General features: G+C 42.1%; 1 protein-coding gene and 2 long non-coding RNA genes across 8 annotated transcripts in view; 2 read left to right on the forward strand and 1 right to left on the reverse strand.

Annotated features, from left to right (window-relative positions):
• The window catches only part of LOC138757784 (netrin receptor UNC5C-like), a 369257-nt gene that overhangs the window by 140740 nt on the left and 201903 nt on the right, over window positions 1–26614 (forward strand). The gene's annotated exons all lie outside the window — the stretch shown is intronic.
• Window positions 1–26614, forward strand: part of LOC138757789 (uncharacterized) — a 172457-nt gene that overhangs the window by 73749 nt on the left and 72094 nt on the right. The window lies entirely within an intron of this gene.
• LOC138757786 (uncharacterized) overlaps window positions 24151–26614 on the reverse strand; it is a 47007-nt gene continuing 44543 nt past the window's right edge. The window contains exon 5 of the long non-coding RNA XR_011353883.1: window positions 24151–24456. This is a non-coding gene — a long non-coding RNA (uncharacterized lncRNA). The remainder of the gene's footprint in view (window positions 24457–26614) is intronic.

Below are 26614 nucleotides of genomic sequence, written 5' to 3' on the forward strand. Positions count from 1 at the left end.
AGAAAACATCATATTCCTCCTGGTCAGTCTTATATCCATTGGCATGAAAATTGATTAATCCAACTTAAGGTAAACCCACCCCCCCATCTAGTCACGGTTTCCATTTCTCTTTTACCTACCACTACACCTACCTTTTTTCCCCCTCTATTCTTACCTGGCCCCTTCCCAGTGGTGTTTCTCTCTCCCTGTCTCTTTACCTCTCATACCTTTTGACCTGTAACCTATCACCTAGGCCCCTCCATCTTCCTTTAGATACATATTTTCACTGTTAAAGGCTCCATTATCTGACCATTTCTACCCATGGATGCTACTTGACCCTCAGCTCATAGTTTGCTCAAGACTCCAGCATCTGTAGAATCTCTTTGCCTGGCTGGCAAATGTTTTTAGTGCGAGCCATGTAAGCTGCCATTGCTTTAGCAGAGGCCAAGCTTTACAATACTCTAACACCCACCCTGGATAGACCAACCCCTCCTCATGGCATTTGACTGGAGTTTAGCGACACAGGGCTTTCAAGTTGTTAATCTATATCAAATATATTGCTAAATGGAAGAGATTTAGAAGCTAATTATAACTCCAGGTGGAAAGTGCATCTTATGTTATTACAAACAGTGCTTCCTCATCTCTTAAGTTGGATTAATCATAGGTTGATTTTTTTTGATGAAATGCTATTAATATAGTCATCTCTTCCTTCTGGTATCCATGGTGATTTGATTTGCATTTAATAAAGAAACCATTATTGAATTGAAATGAAAGAATACATCCCGGATTAGGGTTTGGTTGATGGCTCTTAGTTTGTCAGTTGCTTCGGTTCAGTGATGGTATGGCTCATCACAATATGACAAGACAGAAGAAATTTCACTATTTGGATGTTGAAGAGCTGCAAATATGATTCCCATAGCTGAACTCCCATGGTTCAAGCTGTAATCTTGCATTTAGCAGTTGAATTGCTTTAGTTAACTTCCTGAAAGTGCCAGTGAAATGCGCCACTGTATTTATCCTCTTGGTGGCCACACTGCTCTCGGGGGGAAAGCACCCCCATTAACCCCCTGCCCTGTGCTGATTTGAGTCATGTCATTAGCTCTCTTGTTCTTGGACGAGAGAGGGAGCCAATGCAGAGGGATACTGGTTGAGAATAAGTAACCAAGGAATTAGTTCTGAATCTCACAGGAGAATTAATTAATAGATGGTGATGGCATTTGAAAGAAGTCAGTGGAAAAATGTAATGGCTTTGAGAACAGATTTTCATTCTTGTTTGAACTAATTTCTCTTGGATTTATATCAGTCTGTTTACATGGAATGCATTAATTTGTTTGGGTGGAAAGATGAGAAATTATTTAACTTAATGCATGATGGTGGTTTGGAACCCACTCTGAAAAGGTGTAGGCAGAAGTCCTCAGTGCATTGAAATAGTGCCTGGACCTGAATGTCATTCTTGGTCAAAATGGTAATGTTGGGCTGAATGGCCTCCTTCAGTTACATTGAATTTTATTTCTCTCAAAAGCTGGAACTCTCTCTATAAAGGGAAGTTGAAGCAGTTATTGACTACTTCTAAGACCGAGTAATGTGGACAATTCCTGTTCACCTGCAATAGCTTTTAACCGCCTGAAAAGCAGACAGTGGGAACCTATGCAGTGACAGTGAGATGGGGAAAAGTCCATGTAGGCAGTACCTGAGGTCAAGAATGAGCCCAGATCTCTGACACTGTGATTCACTTCATAGGTCTTAAACCACATTCCCAAAATCATCTTGTAATTTCTTTTTTCAGAAGAATAAAAGCCCAGTCGAAAAGCAGGCTGTATGGTGAAATTGTCAGGGGCAATACATGTCCTTATCTCTTGGGGGGGGAGGGACCTGCACAAGCCAGGTGTGTCACCTTGATGTTCCACATACCTTTTCAGATTTAAACATGCTGCCACTGCGTGTGCGCACTTCAGCTCATAACTTAACCTTATTATCCCTTCTATCTGCCTGTAATGCACTTGAGTGCAGGTCGTGATCTTGTATATCAGATTTAGTTGCAGCTGTTTGTTTCAAGTAGATCAGAGCCTTGGCAGATATTGATTACTGGCACCGTATTGATTTTCAGGTCAATGTGCTCATTGCAATGACATTCTACAACAACAATAAAAACAACTACTTGTATTCAAATCAAACCCAATGTAGCAAGTAGATGGTGCAGACTGCAATGAGGAAATTCATTTTTTAGCCTTACAAATAGATCTCAGAGCTTGTTGAGTTTGGGGAGTCAGTCAGAGAGATCTGAAAGCACAGGACAAAAACTTCAATGTCACTTTGTGAATACATGATTCATATTCTCCTACAGCAGGAGTGTAGAACATTGGGTGGCAAAATGGCATAACTCGCAGGACAACTGCTAACTCACAGCTCCACTGACTCGGGGGCCGTCTGTCTGCGGAGTGAGCACATCCTCTCTGTATACGCACGAGACTGCTTGGGGTTCTCTGGTTTCCTCCCACATTGCAGAAGGTTGTGGGTTGGCCGCTGTAAATTGTCACCAATGGTAGAATATGGGTGGGAGTTGATGAGAATGCAAGGAGAATAAGGTAATGGTCAGCAGAGAGTGGACAGGCCAAAAACCTGTTTTCATGCTTCATGGCTCTAAGAATAAGGAGCAAGGAGAATAAAGTAATGGTCAGCATAGACTAGATGGACCAAAAACTCGGTTTCATGTTGCATGGCTCTATAACACAAGATTAAGGATCCTGACTCAAAACATTGACCATTTCTACCCATGAATGCTGTCCGACTTGCTGAGTTTGTCCAGCAATTCTTTATTTGCTTAAGATTCTAGGTTCTGCGGCTGTTGCATTTATCCATTTTTTTGCTCCTCTGCGTACTCTTCTTTGAAGTTTTCTTCCTCTCTCTCCCACTGCTCACCTCCTGCACCTTCTACTGCTCTCTCTCTCCACCTGTCTCTCCACTGCCTCTCCATTTCTCACACCTTCTGTCCAATGTCCAATCACCTCACCCCGTTCCCAAACTTCTTTCCCCCTTTATATATGTGATCTCAACTGTTCTATCTTTGACTTGATTACACCTGAAATGCTGACTTTCACCCCTGACTGCTGTCTGACTTACTCAGTTCTTCCAGCAATTTGCATGAACTAATGTTATCAAATGGCAGTGAAAATACCTTTGGTTCTCCCCTCCCCCCCCCCACCCTCCCATCTGTTCTGATGGACAGTGAGTTTTTTTTTGCCTCAGTGCACTCAACACTTGTCCCTTTAGTGCTGAGGAAAAATCAATTGCATGATCCAATTGCATAGGTCACTAGACCATGCAGCTCAAGCCCAAGATTCCACAGTTCCTTCTTCTGTTGCAATACCTCACAGATCTTCAGCTTAAGAAACTTAAAGAGCAAGCTCAAGTTTATTGTCACAGGTACCACGATGTAGTGACAGCAGTTGTTTTGTGAGCAGAGCAGTAGACATCTTATTCATAGCACAATAAGGAAGACACTGTACAAAAGTGCAGAGTCATGGAGAGACATCAATTTGTACAGAACAAAGGCCGTTTTTATTTTGGGGTTCATCCAGGAGTCTTATAAACTCTGCTCAAGTCTGGTGGTGTGTAATCTCACACTTGTGAATCTTCGACCTGAAGAGTGAGGGGGGCAGCCAGGGAGGGATGGACCTATTACAGTAATACTGTTTATTGGCTGTTTTTTTTGAGGCAGTGGGAGTTATAGGTGGAGGGGAGGGATATGTGATAGTCTGAGTTACATTCACTGCAGTTTCTTGTGGTCTCAGGCAGAGTAGTTGCCATCCCATGCAGTGATGCAACCTAACAGGTTGGTGCATCTTTTCAAGTTGTTAATGATAGCAAGTGACATGCCAAATTTCCTCAGGCTTTTGAACAAGTAGAAGCACTGATGCATTTTCTTGGCCAATATGTCGATGTGGGCCAGGAGAAGTCACTGAAGATGTTTACGCCCAGGAACCTGAAGCACAAACTCCTTAGTTATGCATGGTCAGTTCTTTGATGACTGCTACTCTTTATTTACATGGGACAATTAGAGCTAAGAGGTGTGCTGTAAATAACTAGCTGTTAACAATAATGTAGCAAATAAAACACACAATAAAACTAAGCAATAAATTTTGTGTGTTGAGAACAATTGAGTGTGAACCCCAGTTATGCACCTTGAATATAATGTATCCTTTGAAAATGGTATGATGAAAGAAATAAGAATGGAACAAATATGTTAATGCAGGTTATAATGTTTGTGGCTGAATATTCCATGTAAAAGAAAATGTTTCTTTTCTGTTCCTATTACAAGTTCTCAATCTTTTAATAACACCCCCGCTATTTGGTCAGGGAAACCTCCTGAGTGAGATCTTTATTGCCTTCAGTCCATGATACTCTGTGGCCTTCATGGATATTGATGTACATTTATCAACAAACATCATCAATCACACCAATATTTCTAGGATAAATGGCTGGAAACTTCCTCCATGCACACAATTCCATCAGATACCTCCTTAAGAGCATCTTCAATAAATTTCTTATTTGTTTACTTCTCTCTTTCACAGCTGTGGTCTCACCATCCCAAAGGGCACGAGCACGGGAATGGCCCTTTCTCCAGGTTCCCCATCCTAACTTGGAAATATGTCATTGATCTATCATTGTTACAGGGTCTACATCTTGATTTTCCAGTGCAACACTATTTAGGAGGCAATAGCCCTAAAAATAACATTCATGTTGCTAGGACCAGACTTCCAGAGAAAGGTTGGGTGGATAGACTGGATCTTTACTTTTTGGATTGGAAGCTGAAGAGTGAGCTTATGGAGCATTTTCCCAGGGTAGACTGGGAACATTCACTTTATCCGTACTCTTTGTGATTTTATAAACATCTATAAGGTCATCCTTCAGCCTTCTACATACTAGAGAACAAAGCTCATCACAACTTTGTTTTTAGGCAACTCTAGAACTAAAGGGTAAGTGTTTCATGTGAGAGAGAAAAGATTCAAGATGGACCTGAGGGGTCAATTTTTCCTCTCAGAGGCTAGTCCATATCCAGAATAAGCTGCCAAAGGAAGTGGATACAATAACAACTTCTGAGAGACATTTGGTCAGATATTTGAACAGGAAGGGCATTGAGTGTTATGGACCAACTGCAGGCAAATAGGACTAACCCAGAATGCCACCTTGGTTGCCATGGATGAGTTGGGGTGAAAGGCCTGTTCTCCGCTGAAAGACTGTGACACTGCTCCATGCTAATCCCCTTAATCTAGTGCTCTTCTGAAGGCTGGAAATTATACTGGGACAGGGCCAGGTCTAGGCATGGTCTCTGCAGGCCAGTAGAATCAGAATGGGCAGGGACTTCCAAGGACAATCAGTGGGAGCTGGGGGGAATGCTGATTTTCATGCATAGTTCATAAGGAGTCATGCATGGGAGGGCTGCAGATCTCCATATACCTACTGCAGGTAATTCCACACACTGTAGGTATGAGGAATTGCAAATCTTCTGCACTCTTCCACCAACAGGTCTTAAAGTGCCTTGGATCAAAAAAGTCAGAGCTCGGGCTCTTTGTTTTGGAACAACGAAGGATGAGATGTGATTTTGAGGGGCTTAGATAGGGTGAACAACCAGCACCTCTTTCCCGGGGCAACAATAGCAAATAGCAGAAGACATGTGTTTAAGGTGAGTGCCGGAAAATTTAGGGGAGATGTCAGAGCCAAGTTTTGTACTCAGAGATCGGTGGGTGCCTGGAATGCATTGCAAAGGGTGGTGGTGGAAGTTGATAGAATAGGGATATTGAAATTACTCTGAGACAGGCATGTGGATGTAAGAAAAAAATAGAGATTTATGGCTGTGAGGTAGGGAGGGATTAGATTGTTGTGGATTAGGGTTACATAGGTTGGCACAACACAGTGGGCTGAATGGCCTGTACTGTGCTGCAATATTCTATGTCCTAAGTTGGCTGTTCTGTCTATTGATCTTATGTCAGCTTCTGCCATGAGGAAACACCTTGATCAATTTTAGGTTCATAGAGTGATCAAGTCCTGCAGCATGGAAACAGGCCCAACTTGTCCATGCCTCCTGCTTTTGTCCCACTTTCCAACATTAGGCTCATACGCCTTCAATTCTCTCCAAATCATGTTGATATCCATGTGTTTCTTAAAGGAAGCCAACATACCTGCCTCCACCAGGTCCTTTCATGTGCCCATCACCCACTGAGTGAAGAACCTCACTTCCCTTCAAAATCCATTCAATTGAGTATGAAAAAAACATTTGCCTTGAGATTTCACATTAGGGTGTTGGGTCCTTCAAGGATTTGTTTAGGTCCAGATGACAAAGTATGGCTGGTTCCCTGAATATGGTCACATTGCACTGCCAAGCTGAGGCCAGTTGCAAATTGGAGAAAGAATGCCTTATAATCTGCCATGGCAGTCCCCAACCTGATGACATCATTATCAACTTCTCCAATTTCTGGTAACCCTCTCCCCCATTCTCTTTCCTTTTCTCATTTCTCTGTCTCCCCATCCACTTCACTTTCCATTCAGAGAGCTATTCTCGACCCTCTCCCCAATCACTTCACAGCAATTTTCTCTTCCATCATCTAACCAGTATCCATTTATAACCTCTTACCTGTTAGCCTGTGCTACTCACCCTGCACCTTTCTCCCTCCTCTCTTCCCCCCATCATTTTATTCAGGTGCTTGCCTGTTTTTTTCTTATACCCGACGAAGGCTAAGGCCCAAAACATTGGTGACCCTTTACTTCCTGTGGATGCTGTGTGACCTGCTTAGATTCTCCAGCATGTTAGTGTATCGTTTAACTCTCTGAATATTTTCTATTTTCCCTCTAAGGCTTACAAGGGATAGGATGTGGGATAAGTTATGAATTGAAGGTCATTGTTAGCTACTCTTTATGACTAGAGTGAAGATTAGAAGTGGGAGGTGGGGAGGACCAACAATTTCCACTCAAATGGGAAATGTTTGGCATCCTCTGCTCTTTGGTGAATCGCTGGATCATTAACCTTTAATGCCAGGCTATGATGAAGCAGTTAAAGGTTCCATTATTGCCATGTAATACTGCATGGCATTCTTTAACTTTTGTCTAGCCTTCCCCCCACCCCCCAAAATTTGATATTAAATAACATAGGTCAAAACTTTTGGATTAATGCTCACACAAGGCAGTTTCTGTGGAGTGAAAGGGAAGGGGACCTTTCATTGAATTGTCGGAGTCCCAGCATCTTCAGTCAACTGAATTCCAACCAATCATTATTTGTAGTATTCCCATTTTTTATTTCCACCATCCCATTAACTCCTTTCCAGTTTTTGTCATGCACTTGGCATCACCCCTCAGCCTCTGATGCTCTAGCCCACACATGTCAAACTCTGGCCCGCGGGCCAAATTTGGCCCACGATACAATTATATTTGGCCCGCAAGATCATTTCAAAAATGTATTAGAAGTGGCCCGCTGGCCGCCGTGCCAGTATAGCGCATGCACAGCTAATACTATAAATCCCAGAATGCATTGGCATTGGCATCGCCCCCACCTCCTCTGTTTACGTTGCAGGGTCTCACCGTGGACTCTGGTTTTGGGGCCTGGCCGGTGTCAGGGGAAGCCAAGGCCGCTTCCCAGCGCCCGGAACCGGAGGCCTCGGGCCTGACCTCGCCAGGACTGTTGCCCACTCCCTCTCCCTGCCGCAGGCCGACCCGCGACTCATGGTGACGGGGCCGCTGATCCGCCAAGATGCCGCCCTGCAGCGAGAGCCGATGCCCCCGCACTGTTGTTGTCCAACCCGATCGCCCGCAAACCCCGCCCTCCCACACACAGGCCTGAGTAAGTATTATGAACTTTAATCTCAGGATAAAACGATCTTCCAATAGTTTCATGTCACAGTGATAAATATATTCCTGGTTAAAAATGGTCCTGCACCTGGATACAAGCTCATTAGCATTAAACTTGAAAAGTGTGTAAATCAAAGGAAGGATATCTGTACCAATGGAAAAAGGGCATGGCAAATAACCCTGCTAGAGTTCATGCCCACAATCAGTCACCCATTTGATTGTTTCAGGAATCATGTTATTCTCCCACATTCTCAATAGCCCTCAGATTTTACTATTCGACAGCACACGAGCAACATTTGACAAATCCTCTATAGAGAAATATTATTTATTGAATATTTTATTTCTCATTTGTTAATGCTTCTGGAAAGAGTTTATCCAAAACTATTATTAAACATTTATTTTAATAAGAAAAAGTTTAACATTACATATGTTGAAAGAAGAGAAAACATGCAGATGTTGTTGAAAATTTTCAATAAATATTTAGTTCGGCCCTCGACTTAGTCCAAGTTTTTAATTTTGGCCCTCCGTGAATTGAGTTTGACACCCCTGCTCTAGCCTATCCAGCCTCTACTTGGAATTCAGCAACAATCTCCCCCCCCCCCCCCCACCCCCTCACCAACCACGGATCCCAGTAATACTCTTGTGAATTTTTTCAACATTTAAGATTCACATTCCATTTATTGTCCTGAACACAAAATATGCAAAAACCTTTTTCCTCTGTATGCCTTGTAAAGGCACACAGAGGCTCCACTAATCCACCACCCCACCGAGATGAGATAGAGAATAAAAATAGAGATCCTTCAGAAATAGTGACAATAAGTTTATTGTCATCCATATTGAACAATGAACATAAACATTTACAGATACTTTGTGTAAAACAAAACGAATACAATGGAACACTTAATTGAAATAAAAAAGAAACAATAAATACAAAATAACATCATTCAAGAGAGTAAACCCTTACAAAGTGTCAGGCCCTGGCAGGGTACTGAAAATCACGGTCATTTTTAATCTCTCATTGCTCCAGTCAGAGGATCCCAACTGCTTCAAAAGGGCATCAATCATCCCAGAGCCCAAGAGGAGCAGAGCGAGTTGCCTCAATGACTGTCGCCCAGTGGCACTAGCATCTACTGTGATGAAATGTTTTGAGAGGTTGGTCATGGCCAGAAATAACATGTACCTGGACCCACTGCAATCAGCCTAAAGTCACAATCACTCCACACCAGACATAATATCGCTGGCTCTCCACTCAGCTATGGATCACCTTAAAAACAGCAACTTACACATACGACTGCTCTTCATTGGCTACAGCTCAGCCTTCAACACCATTATTTCTTTAGTGCTGGTCAACAAGCTCTAAACCCTGGGCCTCTGCATCCCCCTCTGTAACTGTATCCTTGACTTCCTCAGTGGAAGGCCACAGTCAGTATGAATTGGAAACAATGTCTCTTCCTCACTGATGATTAACTCAAGAATGTACCTCAAGGATGTGTGCTTAGCCCACTGCTCTACTCACCATACACCCATAACTGTGTGGCCAGGCACAATTCCATGCTATTTACAAATTTGCTGATGACACCACAGTTGTCGGCAGAATCACAAACAGCACTGAGGAAGCGTCCAGGAGGGTGATTGATCAGCTACCAACAATCTTGCACTGAATGTTAGCAAAACCAAGGAGATCATTGTGGACTTCAGGAGGAAGTCAGGAGAAAACAAACCAGTCCTCATTAAGGGCTCCGCAATAGAGAGGGTCAAGGTCATCAAATTCCTGGTGGTAAGGTGGTTTATATAAATGTGCATACGATGATTCAGCTGCAAAACAATGAATTTCGAGACAAATTCTGATTCTGATATAGATGTATAATAAATATTCACAGTTATTCTAGTGCAAAAATAGTGACATAGCCATAGTGCAGACAATTCTTGTGTGGTTTTGGAGCAATCCCTGATTAGTGTAACAAGGGGAGGTTTAAGAGTCTGACAACTGTTGGAAACTATTGTTGAACCTAGAGGTGCTGGTCCAGGCTTCTATACCTTCTCCTTGAAGGTGGCAGTGAGAAGAGGTTGCAATTGTGCTGGTGGAAGTCCTTTATGATGACGGCTGGCTTCTTGAAGCAGAGCCACACATTAAATGTCTTCAGTGGAAGGGAGGTTTGAACCTGTAATGGATCTGGCTGTTTGCTACCTTTTACATACCCAGACATCTGAATTCCCAAACCAGGCTGTGATGCAATAAAAGATGTCGAGTAACTCTGAATTCCGCTACCTCCTGCTCCACAATAAGCTCTGTTGCTACATGGAATCATAGGGCAGGCTGGCCAGGCAGTAGGACCTGGTAGAGGAGAGTATGCTGTCCGTTCTGTTGGAGGGTCACCCACCTGAAGGATAGATTGGTTTCTCTTTCCACAGATGCTGAATAACTAGCTGAGGGTAGGAACAGGAAATTGTGGCACCTTCAAGAACTGAGGTACAGATGTCCACAATAGGCCTGGAACAGCCAAATACCCCGCGCAGGATTCCAGATGACATAGTTCCAATGGAGCAACTGTCAGAACCTGGACCCCCAAGTTGTCTTGGGTAAACTTGTACCTCTCACTTTGTTCGTTTTAGATTGGTCACAGTGTTCAAGCTACCGAAATAAAATAGACACAGACACCGAGAGCAGTTAGGAACATAGGAACATAGGAAGTAGGAACAGGAGTAGGCCAAAAATGGCCCATCGAGCCTGCTCCACCATTCAATACAATGATGGCTGATCTAATTTATGACCTAACTCCACCTACCTGCCTTCTCCCCATATCCCCTAATTCCTCTATCATGTAAAAATTTATCTAACCGAATTTTAAATATGTTTAATGAGGCAGCCTCAACCACTTCCCTGGTTAGAGAATTCCAAACATTCACTACTCTCTGAGAAAAACTATTTTTCCTCATCTCGGTCCTAAATCTACTCCCCCGAATCTTGAGACTGTGTCCTCTCGTTTTAGTTTCCCCGGCCAGCTCAAAAAACCTTCCTACATCTATCCTATCCATACCCTTCATAATCCTATATTTTTCTATAAGATCTCCTCTCATTCTTCTGAACTTGAGCGAATGCAATCCTAGATGATTTAATCTTTCATCATAAGTCAACCCATTCATCCCAGGGATCAACCTAGTAAACCTCCTCTGGACCGTCTCCAAAGCCAGTATATCCTTTCTCAAATATGGAGACCAGAACTGGACACAGTACTCCAGGTGCGGTCTCACCAGTACCTTATACAGTTGCAACATTACCTCCCTACTCCTGAATTCAATTCCTCTAGCGATGAAGGCCAACATTCCATTTGCCTTCTTAATAACCTGCTGCACCTGCAACCTAACTTTTTGCAATTCATGCACAAGCACTCCCAAGTCCCTCTGCACAACAGCATGCTGTAGTTTTTCACCCTTTAAATAATATTCATCTTTTATTTTTCTTGCCAAAGTGGATCTTTGGCTTAGCTTCGCGGACGAAGATTTATGGAGGGGGTAAAAAGTCCACGTCAGCTGCAGGCTCGTTTGTGGCTGACAAGTCCGATGCGGGACAGGCAGACACGATTGCAGCGGTTGCAAGGGAAAATTGGTTGGTTGGGGTTGGGTGTTGGGTTTTTCCTCCTTTGCCTTTTGTCAGTGAGGTGGATAACCTCACACTTACTAACATTGTACTCCATCTGCCAGACCTTTGTCCACTCATCCAGCTTAACTAAATCCCTCTGCAGACTCTCCACATCCTCATGACAATTTGCTCTTCCACTCAATTTGGTGTCATCAGCAAACTTGGCTACACCACATTTTGTCCCCTCCTCCAAGTCATCAATGTAAATGATGAACAGTTGCTATCGCAGATGCATTCTATAAAGTCCTCTTCTAGACTCCCACAACCAACTTGATTTTCCCAATCTATGTGGAAGTTAAAGTCCTCCATGACTACTGCCGTATCATTATTACATGCCTCACTTATCTCTCTATTTGCTTCCTGTGCCACTAAACTATTGTTATTTGGTGGGCGATAGATAACACCCACCAATATTTTTTTCCCTTTGTTATTCTTTATCTCTACCCAAATGGACTCAACATTATGCTCTTTAGATCTTATATCATTCCTCACTACTGCCTGGAGCTCATCTTTGATTAAGAGTGGAACTCCACCTCCCTTACCATCCTGTCTATCTATTTGCACCACCTGATACCCTTGAAAGTTTAATTCCCATTTAAGGTCACCTTGTAGCCATGTTTCTGTGATGGCTACCAAATCATAGGCATGGGTACCGATATGCGCCTCAAGTTCACTAACCTTATTTCTAATACTGCAGGCATTCAGATAAAGTGCCCTTATGCTCTTTGTCCTTTTAATATCTAGTGACTTCTGTAACCTTTTCTTTTGATTTTTCTGCCCACTATTTTTCTTTGTAATTTTCTTAACACTATCATTGACCCGAAAACTCACTGCACCATCTGATTTTTTACTTTCTCCTCCCAACATTACTTTTCATATTTTACTTTTCTTGGCCATTACTTTATCTTCCCTACCCTTTTCCCTATCATTCTGGTTCCCATACCCCTGCCAAGTTAGTTTAAACCTTGCCCCACTGCTGTACCAAACATACTTGCCAAAATGTTGACACCTTTTGGTGCAACCCATCCCTCTTGTTAAGATCATGCCTTCCCCAAAAGAGATCCCAATGAACCAAGAAGCCAAATCCTTGCCTTGTACACCAGCACCTCACCCACATGTTCATTTTCCTTATCTTTACATTCTTTTCATCACTTGCATTTGGAACAGGTCGTAATCCCGAGATCACCACCTTAGCGTTCCTGTCTTTCAGCTTTCGTCCCAGCTCACTATAATCCCTTTTCCTTACCTCTTCCCTTTTCTTATCAATGTCATTTGTACCCACATGTACCAAGACATCAGGCTGCTCTCCCTCTCCTGTCAGAATATTTTGGACCCAATTTTTGATATCTCGTACCCTTGCGGGTATACTTATCTGGCTCACAGAGCCTCCTGTCTGTACCCCTGACAATGGAGTCCCCAATAACTACTGCATTTTTCCTTTTCTTTTGCACCACTCTGCCAGGCTCATTGCCATTGACCTGGTGCCCGTAGCCATCTTCTGTCCGGTTATCTCCCTCAACAGAATCCAACACAACATAACTGTTGCTGAGTGGGATAGTCACTGGTGTGCTCTCCATTTTTCTTGCTTTTTTCTTTCCCCCCCTGACGGTTTCCCACTTACCTGACACGGGTTCTGGAGTATTTATCGCCCTGAAAGTTGAGTCGATTAACTCCTAAATCTCCCTTACAAGTTCAGTTTATACAAGTCTTTATTACTAAATCTAAAGCTGAATTCACACTACAATATGCAAGCCCTTCCCAATTATACTTATCAATGCCTGGACTGGTCCCAACTGCCAAAGCAAGGCGACGACTGCACACTTGTAGTAGGTTGTCTGGGCGCCGGTAGCAGCTTCTCCACCTCCCCGGACAGGGACGTCGGTTTGGAATCTTGAAATTCTTCTTCTTGCTGAGAGATGTTGCCACCTCTTGGAGAGTCTCAAACTTCAGCAGTGGGACCATGGCTTATATTACCCAAAAGTTGTTTACTTCAGATTTTATCTCTTTGAACAAATGATTTAATTATCTTCAAGGTCTCCTGACAGTCTGCGACCAACAAAAGACAACTGCATCTCTTGGCCTCATGGTGGAAGTTGGATAATGTCTACTGATTCATATGCATTGCTGAGCCCCATAGTAAATTTAGATTATGTCTTTTGATGCAACTGCATCCCTTCTTGCATAAGCTGGTCTAAATCCTCCATTACACAAGTCCCCCTTCGAGTCCCACTATCCAAGAACCACAGGAGGCACAGGAAGTTCTGGAAGAGCAAAGTCCACCAGTACTAAGGCGCTCGACTAGAATAACCAGGCCCCCTGATTGACTCAACTTGTAAATAATTGTAAAATTTGCGTAGTCCCTGTTTTCACCCACAGGTTCTTTTCTGAAGGAAGTGGTGAATGCAGTGAACTAGAATTCACTGTCTATGAATAGATTATTCCCCGTCGGTCCCAATATAAGCTAAGCCCTGCCTTCCTGCCTTACCTCAGATTTATGTGAAGACTATTGTAGATACCGGCCATTAGTTGTAAGCTAATAAAAGTGTGTATGTGCTCATCACAAGTCTCCAAGTACTATCTGCTCTCCTAACCAATGAGTTCCCAATTACCATAGCTCTCCTCTTCTCCCCCTTTCCGTGCTAAGCCAAGGACCAGCCTCTGTGCCAGAGACATGACCACCATGACTGGTCCCTATTAGATCGTTCCTCACACAACAGTATCCAAAGTAGAATGCTTGTTGAGAGGATCAGCCGCAGGGATGTTCTGCACTGTCTGCCTCTTTCTTCCCCTTCCCCCTCCTAACAGTCATCCAGTTTCCTGTCTCCTGACTTTTAGGGGTGACTGTCTCCCTGAAACTCCCCTCTTTCACTGCCTCTGCCTACTGAATGATCCTGAGTTCATCCAGCAGCAGCTCCTTAACAAAGTATCCCAGGAGCTGCAGCTGGATGCACCTCTTGCAGATGTCATCATCAGGGACAATTGTGCTGCCCAGATTTCCCACATCCTGCAATCAAAGCATTCTACTGCCCTAGCTGCTGTCTCCATTAACTCTTTCTAATTAAATTCAAAGGTGTTGCCTTAGTGGAATCAAGCTTGTCCTCAGACTCTGCTCACCAAAAACCTCTAAAATTCCCTGTGCTTGCAATTTAGAGTGCTGAGGGCAGTTTAGTGGACAGTGAGGAAGGTTATCTAGCGTTACAACAGGATCTAGATTATCTGGAAAAGTGGGCCAAGGAATGACATTAAATTTAATTCGGACACGTGTGAGGTGTTGAATTATAGTAAGTCAAACCAGGACAGGACTTGGATGGTAAATGGCAGAGCCCTGGAAAGTTTTGTAGAACAGAGTACAGGTACATAGTGGCAACATAGGGAGAAAAGATGGTAAAGAAGATGTGTGCTGAGTTTGCCTTCAGCTCAGGGGGTAGGATGTCATGTGGCAGGAGTACGAGCCCTTAAGTTCCTGTTACATCTCTTCACTCTTTCCAACTCGGTCACTGGTACAGACTTTTGTGTTTCAAGCTGCTGTCTCTGTCTGGAGACATTCACTACCAATGGTGCAGTTACTTCCTTTGTTGACTCCTCTTTAACAAAGCCACATTACAAACTTTGTTGTCACCATCATCAGTTAACATTATTGTACATCTGATATAATTGCCTGGAAACGCAAATGGATAAAATAATGAGGCAGCATTAAATGATTGGAAATAATTATCATCTGTCATGAAACACAATTAACAAACTATTTCTGGATTGTTTATTTTTCCCTTGGATAATTAGACCGAGCAGTTCTGGTATCCTTGATTTCAATGCCAATACCCCTCCTTTACACTACCAAAATGTCCCCCTTCCCCCCTAATCTTTCTCCAGAGAACCTTCTCATGTGACAAAATGTCAACTGCCTTTTATTTCCTATGGATGCTGCATGACCTGCTGAGTTTCTCCAGTGCCTTTGTATACTATTGGAAGAGATTTGGGTTTGCTTTAACATCATATTCAAAGAATAGTGCTCTCTCTGTAATGCACTGACAGTAATAGACTAGAACACGCATGTTGGTCTCAAGAGTCAGGATTGAACCCTGAGCCTAACCTTCCAAATGCAAGAGTTACACCAGCTCAGTTATGAAGGGGTTCTGAATGTGATCTCCTTGTCTTCAGGTAGTCTTTGCTTGTTCCTTTTCTTGCCATTTTACCACATATGTTTCCCTGAAGCCAAATCATCATTTCCACCTTGTCCCTTAGTGGCCAAGGAGACAATTTCTTCAGACAAGGATTTCTGCTTAAACACTCCCTCTTGCCAGTTATTCAGTAATAAATCAAAGCTGATTCAATTGAAAGTTTGGGATCTAATTCCTGCAAATCCCAAAGGTTATAAACATTGTATTGTTGGAATAAAAATAACATGCAGGCATGGTGGACAAACAAATCACAGCACATGACCCAAGTTAAGGACAATATTCTGTCTGATGAATTATTTTCATTTTGGTCAATCAAATATAAAATGTTATATCAAAAAACACAGAGGGATAAATTGGACTTGTATTTATTCATACGAAGGATTGTTCTTATCTAGGATGGCAATGTGTGAAAGGACAATGAGTCACCATCCCATGGAATTTTGTTATTTTCTTACAGCATAGAAGGAGATCATAGGGCCCAATAAACCTTGCCAGCTCACAGAACAATTCCAACCCCCCCCCCACCCACTAACTTCTCAAACTTTCTGCATTTCCACCAACTGTCTATAGTTGCCATCGCTCAGCCTCATATTTATGTATTTCAGAAGGTCTCATTTTGCAAAGTCATGGGGAATGAAAGAGGTGTGTTCGGCAGGCCTTTAGCACAGGCATAATGCGAGAATGACCCCATTCAATGAATGTCCATGTCTTATAGCAAAGACTTACTTCCTAATTTCCTGCAGCAGATTAGCTTGGAAAAAATGTGGGTGGAAAGCATATCCTAATTATTTATTTTGCTGTCAATTTATGATTAAAATTTAGAAAAAAATATTGAAATAATCTTGACTGAGAATTCAACATTGTTCTCATCGCAACCTTCCTGCTTTAGGAGTATTAATAAAGAACTTGCCATGGCAACACCATTGCTTTAAGCCCAATTGACTTATTATAAACATTTCTCTCCTCTTCTGAGCTCAGTATTCAGAAATATTTTCACTTTGTTATATCCTTGAGGTTTATTGTGAATTTATAAAAAAAAGACCACTTTAGAAAGACCAGGATAATTACCCATTGATTGTTCTCTGAATGGAAGAGTAGTGTATTCATGTCATTTACACTGCGAAAAAAAACAGGGAGTGCTGAGAGCCACACACAAAGTGAGCTTACGGTGTTCAGGTTTCTTCACAGTCGATATTAACCATTAGCAGGGGTGTCCAATTTAATGGTGATGAGGTCACAGCTGGGTTATTAGTGTGCTGCTCTTTGACTTTACTGACTCCGGATGCTATTGATTGAAGCAGATTGGCCAATTAAACACAGTTCTCTCCTTATGCTGTAACATGAAAGAGGGGAAGTCTGTTCCTCACTAACATAGAGCAGAGTCTATTATCCTTAGACATCCTTAGACATGCTGATGCTGCCTTTGAGGAGAGTGGAATTACACCCATGTCTCCTGTCAGCTTCGAATGAACTTTTGTTCACAAAGCTTCAATTGGACAATTTGAAGTATAATGAGAACCATAGAAAATTATAGCACAGAAACAGGTCCCTTTGGCCCTTCTAGTCTGTGCCAAACCATTTTTTTTTTGCCTTGTCCCACTGACCTGCACCTGGTCCATAGCCCTCCACACCTCTCCCATCCATGTATCTATTCATATTCTTATTAAATGTTAAAATTGAGCCCACATTCACCTCTTCAGCTGGCACCTCGTTCCACCTTCCCACTATTCTCTATGTGAAGATGTTCCCCCTAACCTTTTCCTCTTCACTTTTAATCCATGTCATCTAGTTTGTGTCTCACCTACCCTCAATGCAAAAAAGCCTATCTACATTTATTCTGTCTACCCCTCATAATCTCTATCAATCTCTCCTCGATCTTCTATGTTCCAGGAAATAAAGACCTAATCTGTTTAACCTTTCCCTGTAACTCAGTTCTTGAAGTCTGTTTAAGGTCCTAGTAAATCATCTCTGTGAGCTTTCTATCTTATGAATGAGACCTTCTGAAATACAAAAAAAGCCTCCATTAATCTTTCCTATAGTTAGGTGATCAAATATTCACACAATTCTCAAAATTTGGTCTCACCAATGTCTTGTACAACTTTACCATAACATCCTAACTCCTATACTTAATACTTTGATTTAAGAAGGCCAATATGCCAGAAGCTCTCTTTACAACCCTATCCAGCTGTGACGCCACTTTCAGGGAATTATGTATCTGTATTCTCAGATCCCTCTGTTTTACCATACATGTCAATGCCCTATCATATAGAGTGTACATCCTTTCTTGGGTTGTCCTTCCAAAATACACCTCACACTTGTCTGCATTAAATTTCATCTGCTATTTTTCCAGATTGTGCAGATCCCTCTGCAAGCTTTGAAAATATTCACTGTCTGGTACATAGAAGAGTACAGCACAGGAACAGGCCCTTCTGCCCACATTGTCTATACTGAACAAGATACCAGATCAAACTAAAGTTTTGCTGCCTTTACATTTTTTTTTGGTCTCTTTTTAACCTCTTTTGGTTCTCTTTGTTGTCTTGATTATGGTGCTTTGTGATAAGGCCTCATTGAGTGCCTTTATAGGGTGAATAAAGGAAAAATATTTTGGTGCACAGAGCAATACACAGAATCTAGATCTTGAATCTAGATATACATCCATCTTTTCCTTGCATATTCACCTTGAAGCCTTTTTATCTCAAAATATCACCAAACATTCTAATTTAGTATCTTCATAGTTCACCCCTTCCCTGAAATAGAAGCTTATGCTTTGTAGAAGTTTATGTTTTGTTAGGAGACCATTAATGTTAATTTGTCCAGGTTAGGACAGTGCTTTTACAGGCACCAGTGATCTGAGTTTGAATCTAGCACTGTCTATAAGGAGTTTATACATTCTCCCTGTGACCACATGGGATTCCTCTGGGTAGCCTGGTTTCCTCTGACATTCCAAAGACATATAGGGCTGTTTGGTTGCATGGGTATAATTAGACAGTGTTGGCTCATGGGTCAGAAGAACTTGTTACGTTGCTGTATTTTAAAATTAAAATTAAAATGTCTCTTGGACTTAACTGTTAAGGAGTAGATTTATTATAGGTGGAGCTAGTTTTACCTATCACTAAACTTTCTCCCCTGCTACAGGTCATTAATATTAGCTGATCATTAATAAATCCAGTTGAGAAAACTGGCGAAACTCTTACTTAGTGAGCAGGGAGAAAGTGGAATCTCTTACGTTTTTTATTTAGCCGCTACGTTCCACAAAAATATTCCTATTTTCCTGGAAAGCATACTGTGTAAAAAAAGGTCAGAAGGGGATTGAGGGTACCATTCCTGATCTGGCATTTTACCTCCTAGACCCCTTGTCATTTTCCCAGAATGCCTGCTATTTAAAGTGAACTGAAGGCATTCTGTGACCAAGATGTTAATAAATAGGATGTGCTGCAGTGGTGTTGCAAGACCAGCCTCTTTACTTACCACACTTCCGGTATGCTGGCTAAACTTGCGTAAAGAAATGGAGATTTGAAGTTGAATGCCGAGATTTCAGACATTCTTCAGACTGGTAAAATCATGCAAAGTCTATCTAAAGAACATAATTGTCTCCCATGGTTGGTTGATCTGAACTCCATTAATAAATTTAAAAGAGATCTCATGCATAATGAAGAGGAGTTGACGGGATGAGAGGCTTGTGAATCACCATTTCAAGTTTATTGTCACATTACACCTGGTACAATGAGAAGGGATCTTTCGCGAGCAGACTAGGAACTCAACTCTAACATGCATACAAAGTAAAAAAAAGCAAGAGGACAATTACAGAGTGCAATAGTCCTTGAAAAGATCAACTAGTACATAGCAAGGGCAGCATGATCTTACTGTTGTGGGGGTTCATTCAGGAGCCCGTGTGCCGGAAACTGTTTTTAAAACTGTCAGGGCACCATTTCAAATTCTGAGCCTTCTTGACAGCAGGAGGAAGGAGGAAAGGGGTGTAACCAGAGTGGGTTGCATCCTTCAGCTTGTTGGCTGCCTTTCTGAGGCAGAGAGAGGTGTGTATGGAGGGGAGGGAGTTTCACATTCTCTGAGCTGCATTCATCATCTTCCTAGCTTCTTCCAATCTCAGGTGGCGCAGCTTCCAACCCACTCTGTGATGCATCCAACAAGGATACTTTTGATGGTGCACCTGCAGAAGTTATTGAGGGACATGTGCAAGGGTGAGTTGGGCTGAATGGCCTGAATCAGTGCTATAAATGAGGGTATAGTGACTGCTATCCATACTACTGCTTGGAGGCTAGGTGAGGCTCTTTACTGCGATGAGTTATATGGAGTTTCGATATAATCCACTACTACTAAGTCCAGATGAGTTTTTTAACGGTTTATTGATAAACACAAAGTCTTGTAATAATTTATTATAATTTAGTCCAAATATTCCTAGTAGTAACGTCTATGTGGAAACAATCTATTAGTACAACGTCTGTGATGAAAGATCTATAATAACAAACATTTAATCAGTGGTAATGTAATGGAAAATATGCGAGATTCACTCACCCTCTTCATGTCTATCGAAGAAGAATTCACACCCAAACATCTGTGCGTGTGCCAGCCGTCCCAGTACACAAAACCTGCTGCACCTGCACCAATCATCCCCAAGATACGAAACCCACCGCGCCTGCACCAACCGTCCCCAGGGCTCAAAACCCACCACATCTGCAACGACCGTCCCCAGTAGGTGAAGCCCACCGAGCCGACACCAACTGTCCAACGAGAATAGCACATGGGCACAGCCGAGCATCGCAGCTCTCATATCCTAAGACGCTGCCGATGCCCGCAACCAACCCAGCATCCAGAAGCCTTGACCATTGATCTAAAGACATGAAATCAAATTTTCAAGGTTTCAAGGTTCCTTTTATTGTTACGTAATAATACATAAAAATGAAGAGCCCACGCTCTACTCATTTTACACCTCTGACGGTGGGGCTCGGTACAACAACAACAGCATCTACAAATGTGCTGATGATCCCACGGTAGTGGGTGTATTAAAAAGGAGCAATGAATCAGCACACAGGAGGGAGATTGAAAACTTGGTTGAATAGTGCACCAACAACAACCTCACACTCAATGTCACCAAAATCAAAGAGATGATTGTTGACTTCAGGAAAGGATAGCCCGATGTGTACAATCTAGTTAGCTTTGGAGTATCAGAGGTGGAGAGGGTGAGCAAGTTTAAGTTCTTGAAAGTCACTATCTCGGTGGACCTTTTCCTGGACCCAGCACACTAGTGGCATTGTGATAAAAGGACCTCTACTTCCTCAGGAGTTTGCGGAGGTTTGGTATGACACCAGAAAGCCCGGAAAATTTCTACAGATGTGTGGTAGAATATATTCTGACCGGCTGCATCACAGTCTGGTATGGGGACACCAATACCCCTGAACATAAAGCCCTGCAACAGGTAATGGGCACAGCCCAGGACATCACAGGGAATGCTGCAGTCAGAGAACAGCAGCAACCATCAAAGATCAACAACACCCACTGCACACTCTGTTCTTGCTGCTGCCATCAGGAAAGAGGTGTAGATGTCACAAGATTCGTACAACCTGTTAGGAGCCCAGAGGACCCCAAAATCTAGCAGCAATAGATATTCACCAAGACAAATGGTTACTTAAACAAAAGTTGCTTTTAATTATCTTTAAACATGAAAATAGAATCACTCTTTAACTTATCACTATTGACTTAACTAACCTAACTTAACCCCCTTCTAATTATAAGCGCACGTGTATGTAATGTGCATGTGCAAGTTCAAAAAAATTATTTGGTTCACAGTCCAATCTCACTTCTCACTCCTCCAAGTTCACTGGTTGCAGGCAATTCTTATACTGTGCACAGAATTTAACATGTATAAAGTTCACCAGGCTTTGGTGCTTGAAAGGTAAATGGTTACCACTCAGGAAGGTTCTTGACAGTTTTCAGAGAGAGAGATTTGTTATTCCAGGACATCTGCAACTGATTCCTTTTTAATCAACCACTTATTGCCGAAGAAACCTACCCCCTCAGGGTTCTCCAGATGATAACCTCTTTCTTTCAGGTCATCACCGAGTTCCTTTTTGTTTCTCTTATTTCAATTGAAACATAAGACAGCCAGTCCTCTCCTCTTGCATGAATCATGAGGGCTTTGACCAGACTGAATTAAGCACTCACAACCAATCTTCCAAATGGGGTTTTCCACAAGCTTGCCAGCTTGTCCTGTTCCAGACCCAGTTGATGCTGCTGACTGTAGAACTGTAGAACTGATCTCTGTCTCTCTCTCTGAGAGAAAACCTGTTTGACTCTCTCTGCTTGCAAAACCACAAAACCTAGAACAACAAGTTCCACCAGACAGAATGAGATTCCTATGAGCTCTTTCATTTGTTGCCTTTTTGTAAACAACAATCCATTAGTGAAGTCTCTTGGCCACTCTCCAAAGCTTCTGCAAAGGATCTGGGGCTGATATGTCTAGCATTAGCAGAGCTCCAGTATTTTAAATAAGATCTGTTTTAAAGTGTTTGTATGTGACCTACACTAAAAAATCTACCCCAATTTATCTCCCAAAAATATTCTGTCACACCACCAGGTTCAGGAACAGCTGCTACCCCTCCACCATAGGACTCCTCAACTACAAACTCCATTAGGGACTCATTTAAGGACTCTTGCACTTTATTGATTTCTTTTTTCTCTGTATTGAACAGTCAGTTTGTTTACATTTCTTTACTTATTTACCTATGTATGTTGAGTATAGTTTTAGTTGCACTACCAATAATTGGTAATTTTGTCTTGCCCACAGGAAAAAGAATCTCAGGGTTGTATGTGATGCTCTGACAATAAATCTGAAATCTCATATACATGATATACTTCAAATTTTGTATGCCATAAGGACAAACAAAGTGTTACTGTGAGCATTGCCCAGCACACCTTGCAATAAGAGAAAGAGAAGAAAAGGAGTCCCTTCGGAGACAATGAATATCTGTGGATGCACCTCCAGCACTCCATGCAGCCGTACAGAATCCTGTTCAACTATCAGCATCGCAAGCTCCAAGTCCAAACTTCCAAAATGATCAGGAGGCCTTCAGTGCCTAAGGCCCTTTGGGAGCCCTTCTTATCCTCAATATCCTCTCAAATTCTGGGTCTGATACCTGGTTCCCAGAAGCCAGTCTTCAGCAGCCCGCAGCCTGTGCGGATCCTTTGGACACTAGTCACTAGCAGCCCAATTGCCAGTGGCTTGTGTCAGTCCTTCAGCTGCTGAGCCCCTCGCTAGTCCACTGCTGTGGTCACCTTCCCTGTACGGTTATCTCCCATGCTTCTCCTTCTCAATGGGGTGTGCTCTCCCTGTTTCTGGTGCCTTGAGCTGGTCCACTGCTCCCCAGAGTCTGCACCCCTCGTGGTAGGCTGCCCAGCACAGTTGCCACAATCTTGGTCACAGACCTCCGTGGTTGCAGGATTTAAAAAAAAATTCTGTGAACTCCTTTAACAGCATCTTTAGAGCCTATGTGGACCCATCAGCATCAGGACGGGGACGTAGGACCCTGCAATAGCAACGGTGTGCCCCCCACTCCCTGCTCTCCCAGGTCTGCGCCAGTAGCAGTGCTGCTGTTTCAGCTGCTGGAGCAGCAGGCACACCATAGTTTTCCTTGTTACGGCAGCCAGAAAATTATATTTTTGTGATTTAAATAAATCTGGAATTAATACTAGCCTCGGTTATGCAAAGCTGATGATGACATTCAAGGAGGGGATCTGCCATCCTCATCTAACCTGGCTCATTAATGACCCGAAGTTCACCATTGCGCTGTCTCTTGCTTCCTCAGGTCCATGAAGCCTGTGAGTTGCAGGAGCAAGTTAAGAATTGACTTCTTCACATTAGTGCTCTCATTCTGTGACTGAACGTGAGCGAGAGAATTTGTAATAGTTATCTATCAAGAGCAAACAGCAGAAATATTAGCGCAATACACAAAAGTGCTGGAGAAACTCAGCAGGTTATTCAGCATCTAGTTTGATTCGGTCATCAGGTTCTGCATAGACATGCGGCTGAATGACCTGTTCCTGTGCTATACTGTTCTACATTCTATGGTCTATTTAGATTTTTATATTTCAATAGGGTATCTATCTGCAATATGCACAGGAATCTGTCCATTGTTCCCTTTCCCTAATCAAGAATCTCTGAAGTTAATTATAATCCGATGTAAAGTTAGCTCTACTGCAAATGTTGCTTAAATCTTGGGCCGGAATCCATAGCTTGAAAGATTAATTTCTTTTCCCAGTTGAAGTATTCATTTATTTAACAACTTATAAAATTATTCCTTTAATTGATTCTTCTGGGAAAGACTATCTAGTTGATCTGCCCACACCAAATAAAACAATGTATTTTTGGGAATAAGGGTTATAGAAACAAATAAATGCATGAAGTGAAGCCACAGATCAGGTACACTCCAAATGAATGGTAAGGCTATTCTAGAGCTGCTGAATGGCTGCTTCAGATTTATTTTCTTGCCTAATGATCAGTTAAAAATTTTAAATTAGAAATTATTCAAAAGGAGAAAGTTGCAAACCCTTACAACAAATACCAGTCGCTTCCCTATGCAGATGCCTCTGGGACCCATTGCAGATTATAGTTCTCTTGTGGTTGAGAAGAGCTGAGAATTTCTTTTCCCTCATGGACCAGTTAGCTGTTCCGGGAGTGGAACGTTGAGCAGACCACAGAAGAGCTTCTTATCTTCTTTTGTTAGATGTGAATCATGAACTAGATTCAGCCCAAGTCCCATGAGAGCTCAATGCAGCATTTTGCTGTACATTTCAAGAGGTGAGAACCTGTAAAAAGCCCACAGAGGGAGAGACATAGTCATTAAGTTGGAACTGTAGATGTACAGTGCCCTCCAGTAGAAGAACATGTGTAAAAAAAATACAAATGATAAACACAACATTCTATATTTATTTAACAACAAATGGAGTGTTCACCCTGCAATTTATGTTCTCAGTGCAAACTAAAAAGCACCTTGAAGTTTGTTTAAATTTATTATTACTTTATACCTGGAACAGTGAGAAGATTTTGATCTATAAGCAGTCCAGCAAGTCAACTCTAACATCCAGAGAGCAAAAATGTAGAAGAGTGAGAGGACATTACAATATGCAGTGGTACAGTGAAAAGATCAATTAGTTCGTAGCAAGGATAGCCTGGGATCACTGATGGTTGTGGGGAAGAAATTGTCTTGAAGGACATCCTTTTAGAACAGAGAGGATGAGAAATTTCTCTAGCCTGAGGGTGGTTAATCTGTGGAATTTGTTGCCATAGATGCCTATGGAGGCCAAGCAGAGGTTGACAGGTTCTTGATTCGTCAGGGTGAATTAGGGAGAAGGCAGGAGACTTGGCTTGAAAGGAATGATTTGGATGGTGGAGCAGATGCGAAAGGCTGAATAGTCTAAATCTGTTCATGGTCTAAGCCTATTGGTGCAATTTCATGCTCTTGAACTTCTTCTTGATGGGAGGTGGGAGAAGAGAGTATGTCCGAAGTGGATAAGTCCTTCAGTATGTTGGCTGCCTTTTTGAGGCAGTAGGACATGTAGATGGTCAATGGAGGGGAGAGAGGTGTGCATGATGTTCTGAGCTGCATCCCGTTTGGATGGAGGACTTTCTATTCCACACTCAGATGAGTCCAGCAAGGATTTTTTTTTAGGATGATAGGATAATTAAGGTTTTTGGTTCCAGGAATTTTCATTCAAGGGGAGTTGTGGCAATATTAGTTAATGAAAAATTAAATATGTTTTCAGGAACATCAAGTGAGGCTCTAGAGTTTGAATTGAAGAAAAAAAAAGCAATGATACCCTCAGGATTGTATCTTTAATTGAGGAGAGTTGGGTGAGATGTGAAAAGTAAGATAGCTGGTGCAAAGATTTATAGTGGAGGTGGGATAAAGTGTTTTCACTCAGATCGTGATGGGGGTTGTAATAATAGAGTGCTAATGATCCTCCTGACCACTAGAGGCAGTCAGAGACTAGTTTGTTGCAGATGATTGAAGAGGGATGGCTCCACGTGGTCTTGTGTACTTTAGCTAATAAAGTATAGTTGTTTTAAGAGAACCCATTTCTTTATTCCAATAAAAGAAACATCACAAGGCTGTATAACTCACTTCATGGAAAGGTGGAAAACGCTATTGCATTAAAACAAGATTTGGACATGTACGCAAAGAGGTGTAATCTGCAGGATCCTGTGCAATGTATCAAATATGTCCTGTATCAATGTATTAAATCATATTAGTTCCAGACACAAGGGATCAAATAGCCTCCTGCTGTTTTCTGTGATCTCACAAGTACAGTCAAAACACCTATTTATCTTAATAAAGGTTTCAACAATTCAGGGGCATGAATTTCTGTGGCTGAGGAATTGTAGGGTGAAAAATATCAGTAAAACGTGATATAATTTCCTACCTAAAAAGCAAAGGAGGTGTAGACATTGATTACACAGAAAAGGGCCCAACTGAGCATACGAAGTGGTGAAAACTTCTGGACCACTGACCAAGCTGAGAATAATCTAAAACATATTGTACCATTGTCAGTAAGAACCCAATGGGCCAAATAGCTTCCTCTATTGTAAGTTTGTTTAATGCTGTAGTTTTACTCAGTACACAGTAAATTCAAGCAACTAGCAGCCTCAAGCAACTGGCAAAAAAATTGTGGAAAATGAATAGATAATAAATACAGAAGTTTAAAATTGGCACGCCTCCTCGTTAGTTTGCCAATCACCCAACATGCAATCTTAAGCCAATTGAAAATTTGTAGAAAACCTTGCAGATTTAACAGGACTATTCCTTATTCTTGTTTTCTGTATTTACTACTATTGCACTACCTATTTGAGCTGAGCAACAGCAAGGCCAACTCCATCAATTTCACACCCCAGTGCCACACAGACATATCTGTCCATGGCCTCAGGTTGAGGTCAACTGTAAATTTAAGGAATAACACCTTATACTCC

This window comes from Narcine bancroftii, chromosome 3 (assembly GCF_036971445.1).
Source record: "Narcine bancroftii isolate sNarBan1 chromosome 3, sNarBan1.hap1, whole genome shotgun sequence".
Lineage (NCBI taxonomy): Eukaryota > Metazoa > Chordata > Chondrichthyes > Torpediniformes > Narcinidae > Narcine > Narcine bancroftii.